The 19,536-nt window shown below is 38.2% G+C and overlaps 1 protein-coding gene and 1 pseudogene across 2 annotated transcripts in view; both read left to right on the forward strand.

Annotated features, from left to right (window-relative positions):
• The window catches only part of DAB1 (DAB adaptor protein 1), a 1,209,360-nt gene that overhangs the window by 336,584 nt on the left and 853,240 nt on the right, over positions 1-19,536 (forward strand). For both annotated transcript variants that reach the window (XM_071217425.1, XM_058303509.1), the window contains exon 2: positions 12,180-12,333. The gene's annotated coding sequence lies outside the window, so the exon portion shown is untranslated. The remainder of the gene's footprint in view (positions 1-12,179; positions 12,334-19,536) is intronic.
• On the forward strand, positions 2,969-3,437 carry LOC101422175 (FUN14 domain-containing protein 2 pseudogene; annotated as a pseudogene).

Consider the following 19,536-nt stretch of genomic DNA (forward strand, 5'->3'; position numbering starts at 1 on the left):
TTACCATTGGTATGAAGGCAGTGGCCACTGGAAGTTCTGAGGGGAGGGGAAAAGAAAAATCAGTGTAATATGGAGGCATTTTTGGGATTGTCCTGAATGACATTGCAATGACAGATACAGGCCATTATATATTTTGTCATAACTTACAAAATTATGCAGGAGAGAGTGTAAACTACAATGTAAGCTATATTCCACACTTAGTGGCAATGCACCAAAATGTGTTCATCAAATGTAAAAAATGTACCACACTAACGAAGGATGTTGTTAATGTGAGAAAATGTGGGAAGGCTAGGGAGCGGGCCATATGGGAATCCCTGGTATTTTTTGTGCAACATTTATGTAATCTAAGTATCTTAAAAATGAAATAAAATAAAACAAAGAGTATTACTTAAGAACACACACACACACACATACACATACAGAAGAAAGTTTCTTTGGTTAAAAGAGAATGGAGAGCGCCAGGCTCCAATCATTTGCTTTTCAGTTTTCCATATGTTGAGACTTCACCACAGGTATCTTGGACCCTACTGAATAGTTTGAAAACCATTGTTTTAAAATAAACTTACTTTCCACATGACTGATTTTTTTCATGCTGGTGATTTTTTATTCGTTTTCAAATCTGTTACAAAGATTTCTAGAGCAATACAAATAATCTTAGCTAACCAGATTTTTAAACTTTTTTTATTAGAAAAGTTGTTTTAAAGAGAAATCATGCAGAAAATAGAGTTCCCACAAAAACCCCCTCCTACAGAGTTTTCCTATTAACACATTGTATTAGTATGGTATCTCTGTTACAATTGATGAAACAATATCATTATAATTTATACTATTAACTTAGTCCATAGTTTATATTGGGATTCATTGTGTTGTAGGGTCCTATGTTGTTATTTTAAATTTATTCTAGTAACGTATATGCAACCTAAAATTTCCCCATTTTAACCACAGTCAAGTGTATAATTCAGTAGCATTAATTACATTCACAATGTTGTGCTACCATCCCCACCATCCATTACCAAAACTTTTCCATCAACCCAAACAGAAACTCTGTGCCAGTTAAGCATTAAGTCCCCATTCCTTACCCCACTTTGGCTCCTTGTAACCTATGATTCTATGGATTTGCTTATTTTAATTATTTCACAGCAGTTAGATCATCCAATAATTACTTTTTGTGCCTGGCTTATTTCACTCAGCATTTACATCATTGACTTTTAAACAGAAGAATGTAATTTTTGATGACTTGAGAATTTTGCCATCAAAATCATTATTGAGATACGTTTGAGTTGATCATAATAATTCCCATTGCAAGTGGTAGAAATCCAACTGGAATAAATGTAAGCAAATTTATGAATTCATTGGTGAATTTGTAACTGAATACTCTGGGAGTGGTGGTTGTATATCAGGCATGACTATGTTCAGGTACTAAAATAACTTCATCATGGCTCATTCTCGCTCTCAATTCTACTTGACTCTGTTTCTAAGTATGTCAACATTTAGCCATATTTACACTTGCCAAAGGGAGCTTCTATTCTTATAGAAAACAAGATAATTTTGGGAGCCCCAAGTTAAAATCCATGAACTTATAGCTCTTGATCCAAAAGAAACAGAAGCCATCTTCCTTGGTATCCATGAGTCATTTCTTGTGGATGGACTCTTAAAGGACCTGCTTGGGCCACATGCTGACTCCTAAGCCAGTGGGCAGGTGAGTCATTGTTACTAACAGTTCTTCTCAAATCCTATGGGATGGGCAGGTAGGATAATTCTCCAAGTGAAGAAAAGATACTGTGCAGATTAAAGCAATAGAAGTTGACTATAGGGCTCTAGGTTGTGTGTGTATGTGTATGTGTTTAAATAACTGAACTAAAACTGTGTATTTGCCACCATAACAGAGACCAAAGGTGAAAACACAAAGAAACATCCAGAGCTGAGAATGCAGGCACAAGGGCATATGCATACACCACAGTGATGAGTTGTGATCAAGCGGGACACACAGAATTATGAAAGAGATACTCGTTGACTGAATAGAGGAGCAGTTAATCATGCCAGAGGAAATCAGGAAAGACTTCACACAGGTGGAGAAGAAGAACTTGTCACTTGGGCAGCACATTCAGTAATTTTAAAGGTCAAAGACCTATGTGGAAATTAGTTTTCAGCTATTGAAATACATTGACTTAAACACACAGAACAGAAAACATGGTTTTATGGCCTCCTGGCTATTTCCACATATATCATTTTAGATCATTAGATATACTGATAACTGATATCTTAAGCTCTCCCTGTTTATCAGGATAGCATGGTTGTAAAGTGCTGGTAAATGTAGAGGTGGGCTCTATTTTAAGGACATCGTAACAAAAGTTTATTTGTGGCATGTCCACTCTATGACAGGCAATGTGTTGCAACTTTACTTACTTTACTTGTAATCCTCGTAGCTACCCTGGAAGTTGGAAACTCAAGCTCATAAAAGTAAAAAAAAACTCACCCGAGAGAATATAGATTCAAGTGCTAGAGCTCGGATTCCATCCCAGATAGTCTGAACCAAATTAATCCAACCTCTACACCACAAACTTATCATCAGTGACAAGCCCCTGCGAACACAGATATATGTAGTATAGGAAAATCTGGCCCTAGAACACTTGCCCACACTTTTTAAAGAATAGTGCAGATTTGGCAAGTGAAATGTAATGTCCCATATTAATTTGCCTGTTTTTTCAAATGTTGGTTCAGATTAATTTCATGATTTGTGAATTATCTGATTTGTATTTACTTAAGAGTAAAGCATGGTTAAATTCTACAGAGCTTCTATTTGGGTTGATTGTAAAGTTTTGGTAATAGATGGTGGTAATGTTAGCACAACGTTGTGATTGTAATTAATAGCACTGAATTATTTATTCCAATACGGTTAAAAGGTGAAAATTTAGGTTGTATGTATGTTACCAGAATAAAAACTTGAAAAACCAATATAGGCTCATGAGATGAGCTCGCCAAAATGGCCTCATCCAGTCAAGGAAACTCTGAAGGAAATTTTGAATCACTGAACCTTGTGGAATTGTCTAAAAAGCAGCGATGGTGGCACAAACTGTTTGGGCAGAAATCTGGGCCCTCTGCCGAAAAGTATAGCATGGTGACCAGCTGTTAATTGGAGGTGTCACTGGATAGTCCACAGGTTTCATATTCCTGAAGGCTGGAAATTTGGCTACAACAGCTGTGGGAGGTAGATTTTTTCTCTTTCAGTGTGCCAGCCATACTGGGTACTTCAAAGCTGACTGGCAGCGAGTGAAGAAGGATATGAAAAAAGCCAAGGAGCACACAAAAATCCATAAGAGCAACCAAATAGCTACTGAAGTCAAAGGCAAAGCTGAGGAGGTGATATCATTTGTGAAGAAGAATGTTCTCATAACTGGGGCATTTTAGGGGGCTTTCTGCTTGGCATGGCATCCTAAGGAGGATGATTTCATTTGCATTGTTCTTGTTTTGTCTGTTTTTCTTCTATCATTCATCAGCAAGTGCCAGTTGTGTTTGTCTAGCCAGCAGCCTCTACACTCCATCATGGGACACTGAGTCTTTCTTCCTTCTCTTTCTCATACCTTCCTCTCTGCATTGGCAGAGCTGAATGGTTCTCTGTCAGCATCTTTTGGCACAGATTAACTATTATGACCCTAATTTGAGCTTGATGGTGTTGGAAAAGAAAATAGACATTACTGTATACTTCCTACTTAGTTAATCTGTAGGTCAGCAAGAATGCATTTTTCCTCCCCATATATGATACTTTCAGATCACATCGCAAGATGGCTCACCATGGAGGATGAATGAATCCTCAAAGTTTGTTCCAAACTATTGATTTGGAAAAAGAAATAACAAGCACACAGATACCTTGTTATAGATTGCATGGAAAGGAACTGAATACATTTAAGCATGAAATATTTTGATATATCTGTGATAATTTCTTCTTTACTTGGTTGGTTTAGACTACAGAAAGAAAACCATCATACCTGTCATTATTATCCTAACAAAAGTGACAGCATGAGCACTATAATTGAACATTTTGAATGTAGAATGTACCTGTACCGAAGGTTTTGTAGTTGTTGGGAAGGTCTTTAGGAAGCCAGCCAATAGAAATACACTGTAGAATGGCCAGACTTAGGAAATCATTTAGGGGCATGAAGATACTGTCCACAGGATACTTTCCACCATGCAGGGTAATAAACGTCATGGCTGTTTCAAAAGTGGTTTGTTAATGGTAAAACGAGTGACTTGAAGTTGGAATGGGAAAACATTCTCAGGTTTACATTTCATGGAAAAGGATTTAAACTTTGAAATATAGCCATAGCACCTCATACCAATTCCAGTATTTCTTTATCCTCCTAGCATGAAATTTAACATTTGAACTAGATTCTTTGAGATATAACAATTCAGACATTCAGAACTGAGAAAGAGAACATGTAAGAAATTTCTTCAAATTAAATGTAATCTGTCCCATGAATGACCTCCAACTCTTAAAATTTCTTTAAAATAAGTTTTTAAACATACACTTTGTTGCAATGGCCTGTTTACAAGTATAAGCTTCCTGAGGGCAAGGTTTGCATCTTTTTTTTTTATCATTATACACACAGAGCCTAGCACTTAATATAGGTACTCAATACTTGGTGAATAAAAATACGAATAATGATCTCAATGAAAGGTATCTGGGAAAGGTGTTGATCCAAAGAATTATGAGCCCTGAGAAAATAGAAAACTCACTATAAAAGGTTAGTTTTACTTTCAGTTAATTCTTAAACTTGCACGTGATCCCTAGTGTAATGTATGTATATTTCTTAGACCATGAGTTTAAAATGTTTGTCTTTTAACCTATCTTGGGAACGATGTATTGAATTTGAAAAGTGAACCTACCAGTGCATGTGGTAAGTGTTTAGAATTCACCAGTTGTATTTTCTCTTTAATACATTACAGTAATGTTATAAGCTAATATTAACTACTTGTAAAATTTATGAACCATCAAGAAATCATAATGGTATGAGCCTCTTTGCTGCATATTTCTTTATAAGAACTTTTTTTTTTCACTTACTATTATAGACACTTTTAAACATTTATAAAAATAGAGAAGATAGTATAATGAACCCCATGTATCCATTTACCATCTACAACAACCATCAAATTGTAGCCAAGCAGTCCTTCCCCAATGATGATAGTGGAATGAGATGCTTTAGGAGCTTTTCCCCCACAGAAGCTTTGAACAACCAGTAAGAACTGGCAGAAATCTTTCTCAAATTTCCAAAAAACAGTTAAAGGACTGCAGTAACAGAACAAGTTTGAAATAAAGAAAAAGCCTACTTAAAAGTGATAGAGGGAAGTGGATGTGGCTCAAGCAATTGGGCTCCTGCCTACCACACGGGAGGTCTGTGGTTCAGTTCCTGGTGCCTCCTAAAGAAGACAGTGAGCTGGTGCAACTGGCAAGCATGGCAAGTTGACATAACAAGATGATGTAACAAGGGACACAAGAAGAAAAGCATAATGAGAGACACAACAAAGCAGGGAATAGAGGTGTCTCAAGTGTTTAGGTACCTCCTTCCTACATCGGAGGTCCTGGGTTCAGTTCCCATGACTTCTAAAGAAACAAGACAGACACAGCAAGTGCAAACAATGAGAGGGTGGGGAGAAATAAATCTTAAAAAAAAAATGATAGGAAAGCAGATGTAGCTCAGTGGTTGAGTGCCCATTTCCATGTACGAGGTCCTAGGTTCATTCCCTGATACCTCCTTAAAAAAAAAAAAAGTGGTAGGATATTGCGGTGCCTTTGTTGGTCCCTCCACCACTGCTCACTGTTTTAGCATGGAGCTGGTCCATGTTCCCAGTGCAGATATATGGCTCTGTTCTGGAGAGAACACAGTAACCCTCCTACACATATAGGGAACATTTAGGTCTGACACATTCTGTCTGGTGGTGGCCTGAGGAACTTGCCCTGCATGTGAAAGACAGTTTGCTGAACACTGTGAGGGAGCAGTGAAGACATGTTAACTGGGACAAGGGATTGCTGGCTGTAGAACATAGAGTATAGTGCCTGGGACTGTGAGGAAACTCTCCTAAGGAAGAGGAGGCATGCAGAACTATGTAAACAGGGGAAGTCCAAGGGCCATGTGAACGTGCCCAAGACAAAATGCAGGTGCAGAAAGGATTGGGGAGGAGCCAATGAGCTCGTCTCTCAGTTCAGGGTTTATGGATAAGCCCTGAAGAACACTTGCTCAGGTCAATCTGCAAAAACTAGGAAAGGTGTTTTCTTTTTCATAATACTTGCTGGATACAAGCTTAAAGAACAGAAGCCTCACAGTCTAAATTCCAGCAACAGCACATCATTCGATTATCGAAATATCCAGGTGTCAACAAAAGACTACCAAACAAAAAGGAAGTGTTGGCCCAGGCAAAAGACAAAATTAAAGCATTGGGAACCAGCAATGAAGAGTACCAGACCTGGAACAACCAAATACCTTTTTAAAACAGTCTTAAATATACTCAAAGAGCTCAAAAGAAACTGTGGTCAAAGAATTAAAGGATATCAGGAAAACAACAGATGAAAACAAAATGAATATCAATAGAGAGATGGAGATTACAAAAAGGAACCAAACAGAGCCAAAGACTACAGTAACAGAAATTATATATTCCCTAGAGAGATTCAACAGAGTGGCATTGAAAGAGTCAGTGAACTTGAAGATAAACAATTGAAATAATCCAGTCTGAGGAGAAGGAACAAAGAATGAAGGAAAATAAACAGAGTCTGAGATACCTGTGGGACACCATCAGACATACCAATATATATATTATGAGAATGCCAGAAGTAGAAGAAAAAGGGGCAGAGAGAATGTTCAAAGAAATAATGGCTGAAAACTCCCCAAATTTCATGAAAAACATGAATATACACATTCAAGACATTCAGCATCCTCCAAACAGGGTACACAAAAAATAGACCCATGCTGCAGCATCTTATAATCGAACTGTCAAATGCCAGAGTTAGAATTCTGAAAGCTGCAAGAGAGAAGCAACATGTTACATACAAGGAAGTCTGAATAAGATTCTGAAAGTTCTGAAAGCAAAAAAACTGCCAACTAAGAATTCTATGATTGGCAAAACTGTCTTTCAAAAATGAGGATGAGTTTAAGACATTCCTAGATAAACAAAAGTCGAGGAAGTTTGTCACCACTAAACTGGCCCTACAAGAGATGCTTAAGAGAGTTCTGCAGGTTGAAAGGAAAGGACAATAACAATAGATTGAAGCTGCATGAAGAAATAAAGATCTCTGATAAGGGTAATGACAGGGGTAATTATAAATGCCAATACTCTTGCATTTTTTTGGTTTGTAACTCCACTTTTAAAATTTCCTACAGGATCTAAAAGGCAAATACATAAAATTCAATCATAAACTGGTGTGTTCTGACAAGACCTACACAAAGGTGGGAGGAAAGAGGGGTGTAAGAATATAATTTGTATATACTAATGAATTTAATTTGGTATCAAAGCAAAGGAGATTTTTATAGATTCAGAATGTTAAGTTTAAGGCCCAGCTATAAAGAAAATATCAGATAATATGCAAGCTCATAGAGACAGAAATAAGAATACAGGTTGCCAGGGGCATGGGGTAAGGAGAATGAGTGCTAATACAAAATGAGTATAGGGTTTCTCTGTGGTAAATTGGGAAAGTTTAGTAAAGGCAACGAGGATGCTGCAACATAATGAATCTCTGGACTGACCATGTGATAGCCAGGCCCTGAGCCTCAACAGACTTCAGCTCCTACACTCTGGTTTATTGGACTTACCCCACTCAGCTAACATGGAGGTGAAGAAGGTCAACCACCACACCAGGGAGCCAAGAGTTCCTACAACTGAAAGCAGGAGAGTTGCATCCAGCACCCATGTGGAATCTAAGCCCTGACTCTTGATATAGATGTGGAGTGGACACAATCATTCCAAGGTCCACAGGATGGAGGACTAGAGTATGTATTAGAATGGACTTACTGATAATCTATTCATGAACTATTATGATTATTAATCAAAGAAAATGTGGCATTGCTGTGGAGAAAGTGGCCATGGTGGCTGCTGGGGATAGGGAATGGGAGGAAAAGATGAGATATGGGGGCGTTTTCGGGACTTGGAGTTGTCCTGGGTGGTGCTGCAGGGACAGTTACCGGTCATTGTATGTCCTCCCATGGCCCACTGGGTGGAACATGGTAGAGTGTGGTCTATGATGTGGACCATTGACCATGAGATGCAGCAGTGCTCTGAGATGTATTCACCAAATGCAATAAATGTCTCATGATGATGGAGGAGATTGTTGTTATGGGGCGAGGAGTGGGGTGAGGCAGGTGGGGAGTATATGGGGACCTCATATTTTTTGAATGTAATATTAAAAAAATAAATAAAGACAAAAAGAAAAAAAATGAATGCGACTGATCTCACTGAATGATATGCTTGGGAGTGGTTGAGACAGGAAAGTTTACGTGTATACATGTTACCACAATTAAAAAACAAAGCAACTAAAAAGACAGTGACAATTAAATGCAATGCATTATCCTGCACCAGATCTAACAAGAGAGGAGAGAAGGTGGCTCTAAGGGACATTATTGGGACAAATAAAAAACAGAATAAAGACTATAAGCTTTATATCAATGTTAAATTTATTGTACTTGAGAACTGCATTTAAGGTATATGTATAAGTGAATATCTTTTTTTCCTAGGAAATGTTCGTGGTAATATTAAGTGTACAAGGAAGATGATATATTCAATCTACACTCTAGATTTCAGAAAATATATTGATAAATAGAAAGATGGATAGATACATAGTTTGATGGGTTGATGAATAGAATGATATGGCAAACGTGGCAAAATGTTAAAATTGATAGATCTGAGTATCAGGGAAGGAGTATGTTGCAGTTCTATGTATGTGGTGTGCTTTTTCTTTTTTAACTGTTATATAAGTTTGAAAGTATTTCAATTTAAACTTCTAAAATTTAAAACAACAACACAGGACTGTACAACACAGTGAGCCCTATTGTAAGCATAGAGTATAGTTAATAGTACAATTATAAAAATGTCCTTTCATAAATCACAACAAATGGACCACACTAATACAAGGTGTTAATAAAAGGGTGTAATGTGGGAACTGCATTTTATGCATGATTTTTCTGTCAACCTACAAATTTCTCTAATAAAAATAAAGAGACAAGCATGAATTTGGTTGTTTCTTTGAGCTATTAATCTGGGGCAGGGGAAAAGAATAATAAGCATTTGAACATTGATTCTAGTATTTATCTACATATCAGTCATCATGGAGAAAAGTACAACCTCACAGCACCTCCAGTGAAAGACTACAAAGCATGTTTTGTCTCTTTTTGTTCAGTTAGTCAAAAATTGTGTCTCCTAACTGTTTGGCATCTGGGAGTACAGCTGAACTCACTAACAAAATGTCTGTTTTGATATATCGGGAACAAAAAGACCAAAACTAATGACTTCCACAATGGAAGATGCCCTGGGAAATATAATATAGAATAGTGGGATAGAAGGGTTGTTTACTATGGTTCTCTGTATCCATCAGATGGGGAGTATAAATAGTTTTCTTTACACAAAGGGACCTGGGGAATAGTGAATCAGGGAATAATTGACTTGTCTTGGTATGTTTGTGAATGTGCATTTTTATCTGATGGCAAATATGCTGTTGGCCTTTGAGTCAGTCACCCACCATAAAATTCTCTCAGCTTCATATGCACCAAGATAGTGTGCACATCCCCCCTAAAGAACACATTTCAAATTAGCATTAATCATCCAATGTCGTGGTTTGGGCCCTACGGTGAAAGCCACCTACTGCAGCTGAATGCCATTCAGCAGGCAAGAAGTGATTTGCAATATAATTTAAATGAAGAGTTGGTTTCCTTTCCCATTTAGAACACACCAGTATGGAAAACTGATTGTCAGACATTCTGGTGATGTGCATCAACTTGGCTATTCACTCAGAAAATGAAGTTTCCTGAGACACCGGCACACTTAATTTATTTTTTCCTCTGTGAAGTTAACTTCAGCTTGTTAAATACAATGACTATTCAAACCACAGAAAAACCAAAACCATTAATTTTAATGCTCATAATGTAATGGAAGGAGATTATATTCATTTGGGATTTTTTTCTTTTAATAGAATGTTTACTTGCCCTTCTGCATATGAGTTAATTATTATTTTCCTTCCATAATGCTCTGCTGATATCTGAGCAGCCAAACAGTGTGCCTGTTAATGTCTTGGGCTTATGAATTGTTGGTGAGTCTATCAGTTCGCAGTGTCTATCACTGGAGCGTCAATAGCTTGGCAGTGTGGCGAGTGAATACCTGTGGTTGTAGGGAAGGTAACTGGTCTCTTATAGAACCCTCTCATCTATTTTTATAAAACTTTTCATTATAGTAGAGTTTCTCTTTTATGCCTTGATTGATAGTGTGAATGATCTGTCAGTGAGTTATATGGTGGTGCATTAAGAATTGGTGACTTTCTCCTCTATCAGGTTTTTATTTTTAATTCATCTATTTATTAATTTAATAGACACTTAGTGGGCACCCTGCTTATGGCAATAGTGTACTAAGTATTTGGGACTAAAACATGCTTAAAATATAGTCCCCATCTTTGGGGTGCTCATAGTTCAGAGTAATAAATGTGCCTATGAGGAACTGCAGCTCAGTGAGGGGAGAGATACAATAGAACTAGGGACAAGGTAATATGGAGGTGATGAAGAGTCTCTCCCAGGAGAAGAGGCCATCAGGGCAGGCTTTTCAGAGGAGGGAATGCTAGAGCTACAGCTTCCGAGCCCTTGAGTTCTTCAAGCTGATCATGAAATGACAGGAGAAGGTGGGAGAAGGCATTCTGGGTAGAGAGAATAGCATATACAAGGTTGTGAAACAAAACCATCCATTGAAAATCTATTCTATGCTATTTAAATTATATGCTATTTAAATAACAATAACATACATGAAAAAAATCACTAAATAATATAAATATAAGCTGATATTTATTTAGTACTCATCATATGCCAAGCACTGTTTCAAATTCTTATATCTACAAACTCAAAGAAGTCTTATCAGCTATACATTTTATAAATTAAAATTGATGCCTGGAGAGATTTGGTAACTTGCCAAATATCACACAGCTGCTAGTATCAGGACCAAGACTGGAATCCAGCATTTGTATTATGCTCATGGCCTCTTTATCTGCTTGAGCTTTGAGTCCAGCTGTACAGAGAAGACATGCAAATAGTAACCACCATTCATGATTATGTCTAAGTGGAGACAGTAACAGTACCTTTGACATGTGGAGAGGATTAAGTGAGATGTAAAATATATAAGGTGCTTCAAACTGTGCCTGGTATGTAGCAAAGCAGTGATAACTGCTGGTGCTCTGATGATTAATGTCATGTGAGTAGCAGAGGCTTGTAATATTTCAGGCATTCAGCAGGGATAGGTGGGGTTGTAGGGAGGAGAAAGGGGGTGTTTACTGGGGAAGACAGTGGTCAAGAAACACTTGGTGGAGTTGATGGCATATGCTGTAGACCGGGCTGGTTTAATGGTGGAATTGTGATAGATAGTACTTGGGGACAAGGGTAGTATTTCAGCAAGAGGGAATGGAGTGCAGAAATGGGAGCAGAATGGAAAATCCATCATATTTGAGAAAAATAGAGAGCAATTTGATTAAAGCAGAGGGTCTACAGAGAGAAGCAGTAGGAGAGTAATAGCAAACGCATAGGTAAAAATTCTTTACAACACATGACATTTGTTGAGTGATGGATGTTATTCATGGTTTGTATTATTTAGTCATTGTAAACGTTTTCCTGGAATTATAGACGCATTTTCCATTTAAAGAGAATGAGATTCAAAGAAGTTATGAAATTTGCTTAAGGTCACCTGGTTAAAGGACGGTACAACTTGTATTTCCCCATAGCCTAGCACAATTAGACCTAGAGACACCAATGAATTCCTTTTTGTTTAGCCAACACAATTCCTTGGATCCCTACATCCACACCCACAAATGCACCGCACACACCTTAAAATGGCACTTCATCCTGAGCCACTCACTTTGAACTCCATCACGAGGACTAACTTTGTTCTTTATCCTCCTCTTTTCTTCCTGGTTTAGCTTTCAACATTGACATGTACCTCTTCTATTGCAGCCTTGGTACCTCTCGATGACGATTCCTGATTTGTGGCCCTGGCAACCTTGGGAAAACATTTCATTTCTTCGATCTGGACCCTGGGGTCCCCCTTTCCCCAGTGCCAACCCCCTCCCAACCTGGACACATTGACGGAAACATTTACCAGGACACTGTGAGTAAAATCCTTGATTCCTTCACGGTGACAGTTCAAATCAGGTCTCCCTCTGCCTCCCTCCCCCTCCCCTACTTTTGAGCATAATTTTGTTTTTCATAAAAGCTGGCATAATTCTCTTCCTTTCTGGAATGAATTGCTTGTCCCATTGCTAATATTCCAAGATTCATTATTTGTTTAATCACTGACTTATTCAAGAAGGTGGTAGCCAGTGGAATCTGAGAATGGAAAGGCACAAGCCTTTGTTCTTTTCCTCCTGTGTGGTTCCATTCAGGGTTACTTGTCTCTGACTTAGATTGGAGACTAAATGGATTAGAATAAAACCAATTTAAGGGAAAAAAGAAATGTTCACAGAAACAGAAATAGAGATTCCTGCTATCTTGGCTGCCTAAGATCTGTAAGGCCTCACCAAGGAATTTAAAAAGTAATGTTTCTTATCATAAGTGACAGAAATATTCTGCTTTCTGCATCAATAGATATGAAGATTAAAGGGTCTGAGCGTATTAAACAATTTTGCACAGCACCAGGCACTCTGGGCTCTGCTCTCTGCCTTATTACCCTTCATCTTGTGGCTATTTCAGGCCCAATTTAAGAATACAATGCTGTCTGGCTTTGCAAATTGACATCCTTTAATTTAAACTGTCTTGTGGGAGAATTAAGAAATTATGGAACAATTATTCGTCCTCAGTTGAAAGCTGGCTGGCATCCTGAGATCCTTGTACATTAGCCATTTGAACTGATTAAGTTACATAATTGAATTACACCTTTGCCCCCATAATATCTTGTTGGTGTTTTGTGTTGAAGAAAATGCATTCATAAAAATAGGGTAGGAGTTGGGGTTACAGATTGACCTGGGTGTCAACGGAAACCTCAGCGCAGAGTGAGCTGACACTTCTGGATTTTGTGTGGATGGGTGATTAACAGAGCAAGCATTCCATTTGGAGTTTAAATGGAAGTTCATGAATCAAAACTGTATGCCTGATATAGTACGCATCCTTCCCTAGTCACTTTTTGCATTGTCTTTTTATGTTCAGCTGAAGTGTCTGCCACTCATTCTCAAAGCATTTTCTAGAATCCTCCTATGAACAAAAATGTGGGCTTTGGTGTACCTCCTTTTGTTTTGCATGGCTTCCTACATGCACTTTGGTCTGGCAACTACCACCATGCTAGCATAGTCTCCATCTCCAGGCAATGACTCTGCGTTTAGAAACCATGTCTCACTCACCTAGGCTAGCTCCTGGCACCTAGGAGTGCTCAATAACTATTTCTTGAAAGACTTTTTATTTGGAAGTCTTTGATGGTTTTGTTTCTAAACTCTATTTTATTTTGTGCAGTGGGGGTGGGGAGGCAGATAGAATCTGTTAGCAATTTTCGAAGCATCATTTTTAAGTAGGGGGTTTTATACCACTTATGTCATTAGCCTACTTCGTCAAGGATGTATTAAACACCAACTCTATCAGTATAATGAACATTTATAAGCACTTATTATATAGTAGAAGCTAGACTAGGTGCTGAGAGGGAAAAATAGGCACAGCATATTCCTTGTTCTTTGGAGGAGCTCAAAACCCAGTCAGGTATAGAAAGGGTCTATGTGGAAAATAGTTCTAGGAACTGAAAGACGAAGTAGGAAGGAGGCTGCCCAATAATCCAGACTGTGAGAAAGGGCAGCAGTGCATCCATTACAATCTCCTCTGAAGTCTACCCTGCTGTTGGTCTGCCCTGCCCCCACGCACCCTCCCTCATCATCCATTTTGGAACCCAGCAGAGAAGAAACTCTTAGACTAATGTCCTGTGGTCAGGCTGGATGTCTGCCTTTCATTTGAAAACTCCTCTAAAGAAGAGAGGTTTTAAAGTACTCCCCCCACACTACCTACCCTCTGCCATACTGTGCAGCATTCTGCGTTTTCATATTCTTTGTCTATTCTGTGTAGCACAAAACACACACTCTCTCTCCCTCTCTCTAAAAGCTTTTTACCTTTTCTTTACCCTTATCAAAGAATATGCTTGGAATTTTAAAAGCCAAGTACAGCTATCCTCCTGAATATTTCTGTGTGGAAGGGATTAATCAAGTCTGCCAAACATTGGGCTGTAAAACCTTTAATATTTCTAAAAGGTTTAAGTCGGCATATTTATCACATGCATCATTGAGAATAATCTTTCTTTTTATAGAAAGAAAAATTAAATGCTCACTGTAAAATATTGTGGTGATGAGCGCAGTGGGTGAGAGGCTCATGCAGAGGCCCATTTGTGATATCAGAACAGAGATTCTGGTTAAATCTTTCTCTATCACTCCCGTACAGGCCACCCATCACCTACCACACATCTGTTTATATGAATATGTTATATTGTGGATCTCTAGACTCTTGGACCTCAAAGGGAAAGGAAAATATGGGAAAGGGATTAATTTTTGTTGAGCACCCGCTACCTGTCGGCCATTGCATCTGCCTGTTTTAAGTGATTGTCACAATTTAATTTTCATAACAATCCTTTATAGTAGCACTATCAGAGCTGATTCATAGACTAGAAAACTAAGATTCAAAAAGTGAAGACATTTTCTCAAGATCACATAAATATTCATCTGAAAATCCAGGATCTTATTCTAAAACCTGTGATCTTTCATTCTGTTTATGTGGCAGATGCTAGGTAGATGCATGGCACAAGATAAGTAACCACTTTGCTGTTGCTAAGGTTGTTGCAACTGTAAGCATTATGGTACCTAGGGATTCTTAATGCAAGGTCTTTATTCTATAGCAGGGGTTCTTAACATTTTTTGTTCCACAGACCCCTGCCTTTGCCAGTCAGGTGAAAACCATGGACCCCTTCCCAAGTCCATACTGTATTGTATATTATTTAATAAATATATCACACTCACACCAACTCATCCCAAGAATAATGTTGTTTTGAATTTTAATTCAGGCTCACGGACCCCTTGTTAAGAACCCTTTTTCTACAGAAAGAGACATGAAGATTGTTGGGCATGAGCCTGAGAATCTGAGAAGTGTGTTTTAGGATGATTAATCCAATAGTGGTGCTAGTATACATTAGAGCAGGGAGATACTCACTCATGACCTTTAATTAATATAATTACTTCAAACACTCTTCTTCATTATTTATTAAATGCTTTCACATGTACACTCTGTAGCTTTATGAAATAGATATCAGCATTACTGCCATTTTATAGATGGTGGCACTGAGGCACAAAGACATGATAAAACCTGCCCAGGTCACTTAGCTAGAAGAAACCAAGTTGATACTTGGGATTGAATCATGCACCCCACAAAAAGCATGTTCAGGTCCCGACCCCTGATCCTGTGGGTGTGAACCCCTTTGTAAATTGGATCTTTGGAAATGAATTATTAGTTAAGGTGTACCCAAACTGAATGAAGGTGGGCCTTAATCCAATGTGACTAAAGTCCTTATAAGCAAGGCTAGTTGGACACAGAAAAAAGCAGCCATAAATGGCAGCCGGAAACTGAAGTCAAGGAAACCTAGAAGAGAAAGAAGATTCTGCCACATGCATCACCATGTCACAGGAAAGCCAAGGACCAAGGATTGCTGGCACCCAGACGTAGAATGCCAGTCTTTGGGGAGAAAGCATTGCCTTGCTGATGCGTTAAATTTGTACTTATTCTAGCCTCAAAACCATGAGCCAGTAAATTCCCGTTCAGTTAACCCATTGTGTGTGATTTGTTTTAGTAACTAGGAAACAAATACAACATTCAAACTCTCTTCTGAGGCCAAAGCCACATATTGCTATTATATTATATTTAAGCCATTTGATTATCCCTAAGAATTTGAAAAGTAAAGTAAGTTTTGTAGCTTAAAAGGGGCTTACTTATAAGGTGTGACCACTGAAAACCAGACTCTGAAAGATGCCCTCACAACGTGCTATGATAACAGAGAAGAAAGATGAATTTATTCAGATGGGGATTACTGTTATAAAACCAAGGAGGGCTTCACTGAGGAATTGACTCTTGATAATGTCCTGAATGAAGGAGAAGGATTTTAATAGGGGATGTTTTAGTCTACTAGGCTGCCAAAATGCAATATATCAGAAATGAGTTGGCTTTTACAATGGGGATTTATTAGTTTATAAGCTTACAATTCTGGGACTATGAAAATGTCCAAATCAGGGTATTGTCAGGCATTGCTCTCTCCCAGAAGACCAGTAGCAATCCTGCACTCTTCTGTCACATGGCAAGGCACATGACAATGTCTTCTTATCTCCCCCTTCTCTCCTGGGTTTCTGTGCTTTCAGCTTCTGGTTTCTGTGGCTTTCTGTCTGTGTTCTCTCTCCAAATTCATCCTGTTTATAAAGGACACCAGTAAGAGGATTAAGAACCACCCTGGGCCATGTCTTAACTGAAGTCACCTAATCAAAGGCCCTACTCACAATAGGTTTACACCCACAGGAATGGACTAGCTTCAATAACATGATCTTCTGGGGTCTGTACAGCTTCAAACCATTACAGAGGGAGAGATTCAACAAGTGAGCCTAAAATAGAAGAAAAGAATGTCTGTGGCAAAATGACATGTTGGGTTCTAGGGGCGGGGGCCCTTCATAGAAGCTCAAGTTTGTTGTTTCAATATAATTAGTTGTGTAATTGCATTACCAGACTGCTGCCTTAGTGCTCACAAATGTGTAATTAAACCCCCTGCCAACCAGGCTGTGTCTTCTGCACGCCTCCAGTTTATGCCTCCAGCTTTGTATCAGATCAAGCAACCAAAAGAAATGTTCTGAGGTTGAGAAGATATGCAATTCCAAGCTCATCTTTTCTACAAGCATACTTCTCTGTGTTTACCAAATATATTGGGAGGAAAAATATATATAAAAGGATTAGATGGAATAATAGGTTTCTCTTCCTGGGTTACCATAAAGACAATGGGCCCATTTCTGAAACTCTATTGGGTAGGTGAGATGTTTCCCCAGTCTACATTTAGCAAACTGTAATTAACATCAGCAAGGAAAGAGAAATGACTGTGCTGGGAAACACCACATTCCTCTGCACAACACTCTGTTCTGACAGGCTGTTCTTCAGCATGTGTCTTTTTTTTCCGTGGAGAGGTAGTGTATAGACGCTCTATATTGTTGAAATTGTCTTGTTCTGGGAATGAAGCTCTTACATGCAGTAGGGGTCAGAGGCCAGCTGATGATCTCAGCTGGTTCTTGCTAAAGTGTCATCCAGTTTGAATCATAAAGTTCTTCTATGGCTTTCATTCAGTCCATAAACAAACATGAGTCCATACCCACATGAGCCCTACTATATCCTGAACCCTAGGCAAGATGCTAGAGGCTACAGATTGCCATATGCATCTGTGAAAAGCCATGATGGTAAAAGGCAGATTAATGGCTTGCTACCAAAGAACCAGCTGAGAATTTGGTTTGGAACCACTGAGTACAGCAGACATTCCCTGTATTAGTTCTGATAAGTAACACTAGCTGCTGTAGCCAATAACTCCTTAACAATAGAATTCAGGGGCCCAGATTTTTTCCTATCTTATGTATGTCACCACCAGTTTTAATATTTGACCTTCATTTTCCTGAAGAAGGGACGAGAGAGAGGAAGTTACTCTTGGGAGAGTTTTATGGGCCAGGTCTGGAATTGGCACACATCCTTTCCACCCATATTTTATTCTTTTGACCAGAATTCAGTCATGTGACCCAATTTAACTGTAAGGAGACTGGATTATATGCCCAGGATAAAAACAGCTCAGATGATCACATTGTCTTATCTTGACATATTCCCTTAAACTCTGTTCCTGTTCAAACAAATGCAAGATCATCTAAAAGATTTCCCTTTACTACCACTTTGAGGGATATTTCCAGGAAAAATATCATCTTCCAATGTAGAAATGAAACTCTACTTATGGGAATTATCATTACTACAAATCATCTGTAAGAGCATGAAATGATTTCATAAGGTTTGACCCCCAAATCCCCCTTCTAATGTTCTATCCTAAAAGCGGAAATAACAAAAAATTTTTAACAAGTTTATTTATAGATTAGTTACAATTTTGATAAAGGAAAAACAATACAAATTTCCAAAAATGAGGAAAATATTTGACTAAAGTTTTTTTCACATTAAATTAATGCAGTCATTAAATTAAACATATTTTCAAACAATTTTTAATGTTTTTAATAGCCTAGGGACATGAATGTAGGCTTCAGAACTTCATATACAACATAATTCCAATTTTGTTGCATACATATGTTTGGGTGGGTGGTAACAGCAAAAAGCGCAAAGGCATGTATTAAAATATTAAGTGTGAATTTCTCTGTGTAGCAGGATAAGGAGGGCTTTTATTTTCCTCTTTGTGTTTTTATTTTAAATCTAATACTATGATGAACACACTTATCTTTTATAAATACAAAAAAAAAAAACAAATTTTTTTAAAAAGTGATGAAAGTGATGAAAGAGAAATGGCTTTGGAGCAGCACTGATTCAGGTGGGAAGGATGACCCAAGCATCTCAGGGTAAGAACAGCCAAAGGGTATGTGCAAACCACATCTGAGAATTGTGTCATCAAGTCCAAAGGGGGACATAGGATTGCAGATGAGAAAGATATGAAAGGTCAAGATTTATGCAAAATGAAGGGGCCCATAACAGTTTTCTCAATTGGTCTAGAAAGCACAAATTTCAACTTTAATCGGTTTTCAAAACTGGAAAATTTAACTGATTTAAAGCTCAACTGGTGTAGAGTATTTGTAAATACAAATTAACAGTTTTCATAAATTTAAAAAGGATAAAAAACTGCAAGTTTAGGACAAGGGGTTCAAATTCTGGCTCTACTGTTTCCTTGCTGCCTGGCTTCAGGCCTGTGACTTAACCACTCTGAACCTCATCTGCAAAATGGAAATAATATTACCTTTTTTTATGGCATTGCTGTAATTCTAAATGTGATCATACTTTCAAATATTTGGCCCAAGGGTTAAAATGTGAGGGGCTTCAGTGGTCAGATCTATGAATACATTCTCTCTTAATTACTAGAAAGGAAGGTAAGGATCAAATTGTGATGTCAGAACAATATTGACGGTATTGATGACCCCTTTTTAGCAGCCATGATCCTCTTGGCACCCTGGGGGAATGGAAGACACAGAATCCAGTCTGGTTCACAGAAGCTGTAGGGTAATTTATCAACAGCAAAGTTCTGTAACATTGTATTATGGAGGCTAAGACCTGGGCACCTTCTACCTAATTCAAA

The sequence above is a fragment of the Dasypus novemcinctus genome, chromosome 9 (assembly GCF_030445035.2).
Source record: "Dasypus novemcinctus isolate mDasNov1 chromosome 9, mDasNov1.1.hap2, whole genome shotgun sequence".
Taxonomy (NCBI): Eukaryota; Metazoa; Chordata; class Mammalia; order Cingulata; family Dasypodidae; genus Dasypus; species Dasypus novemcinctus.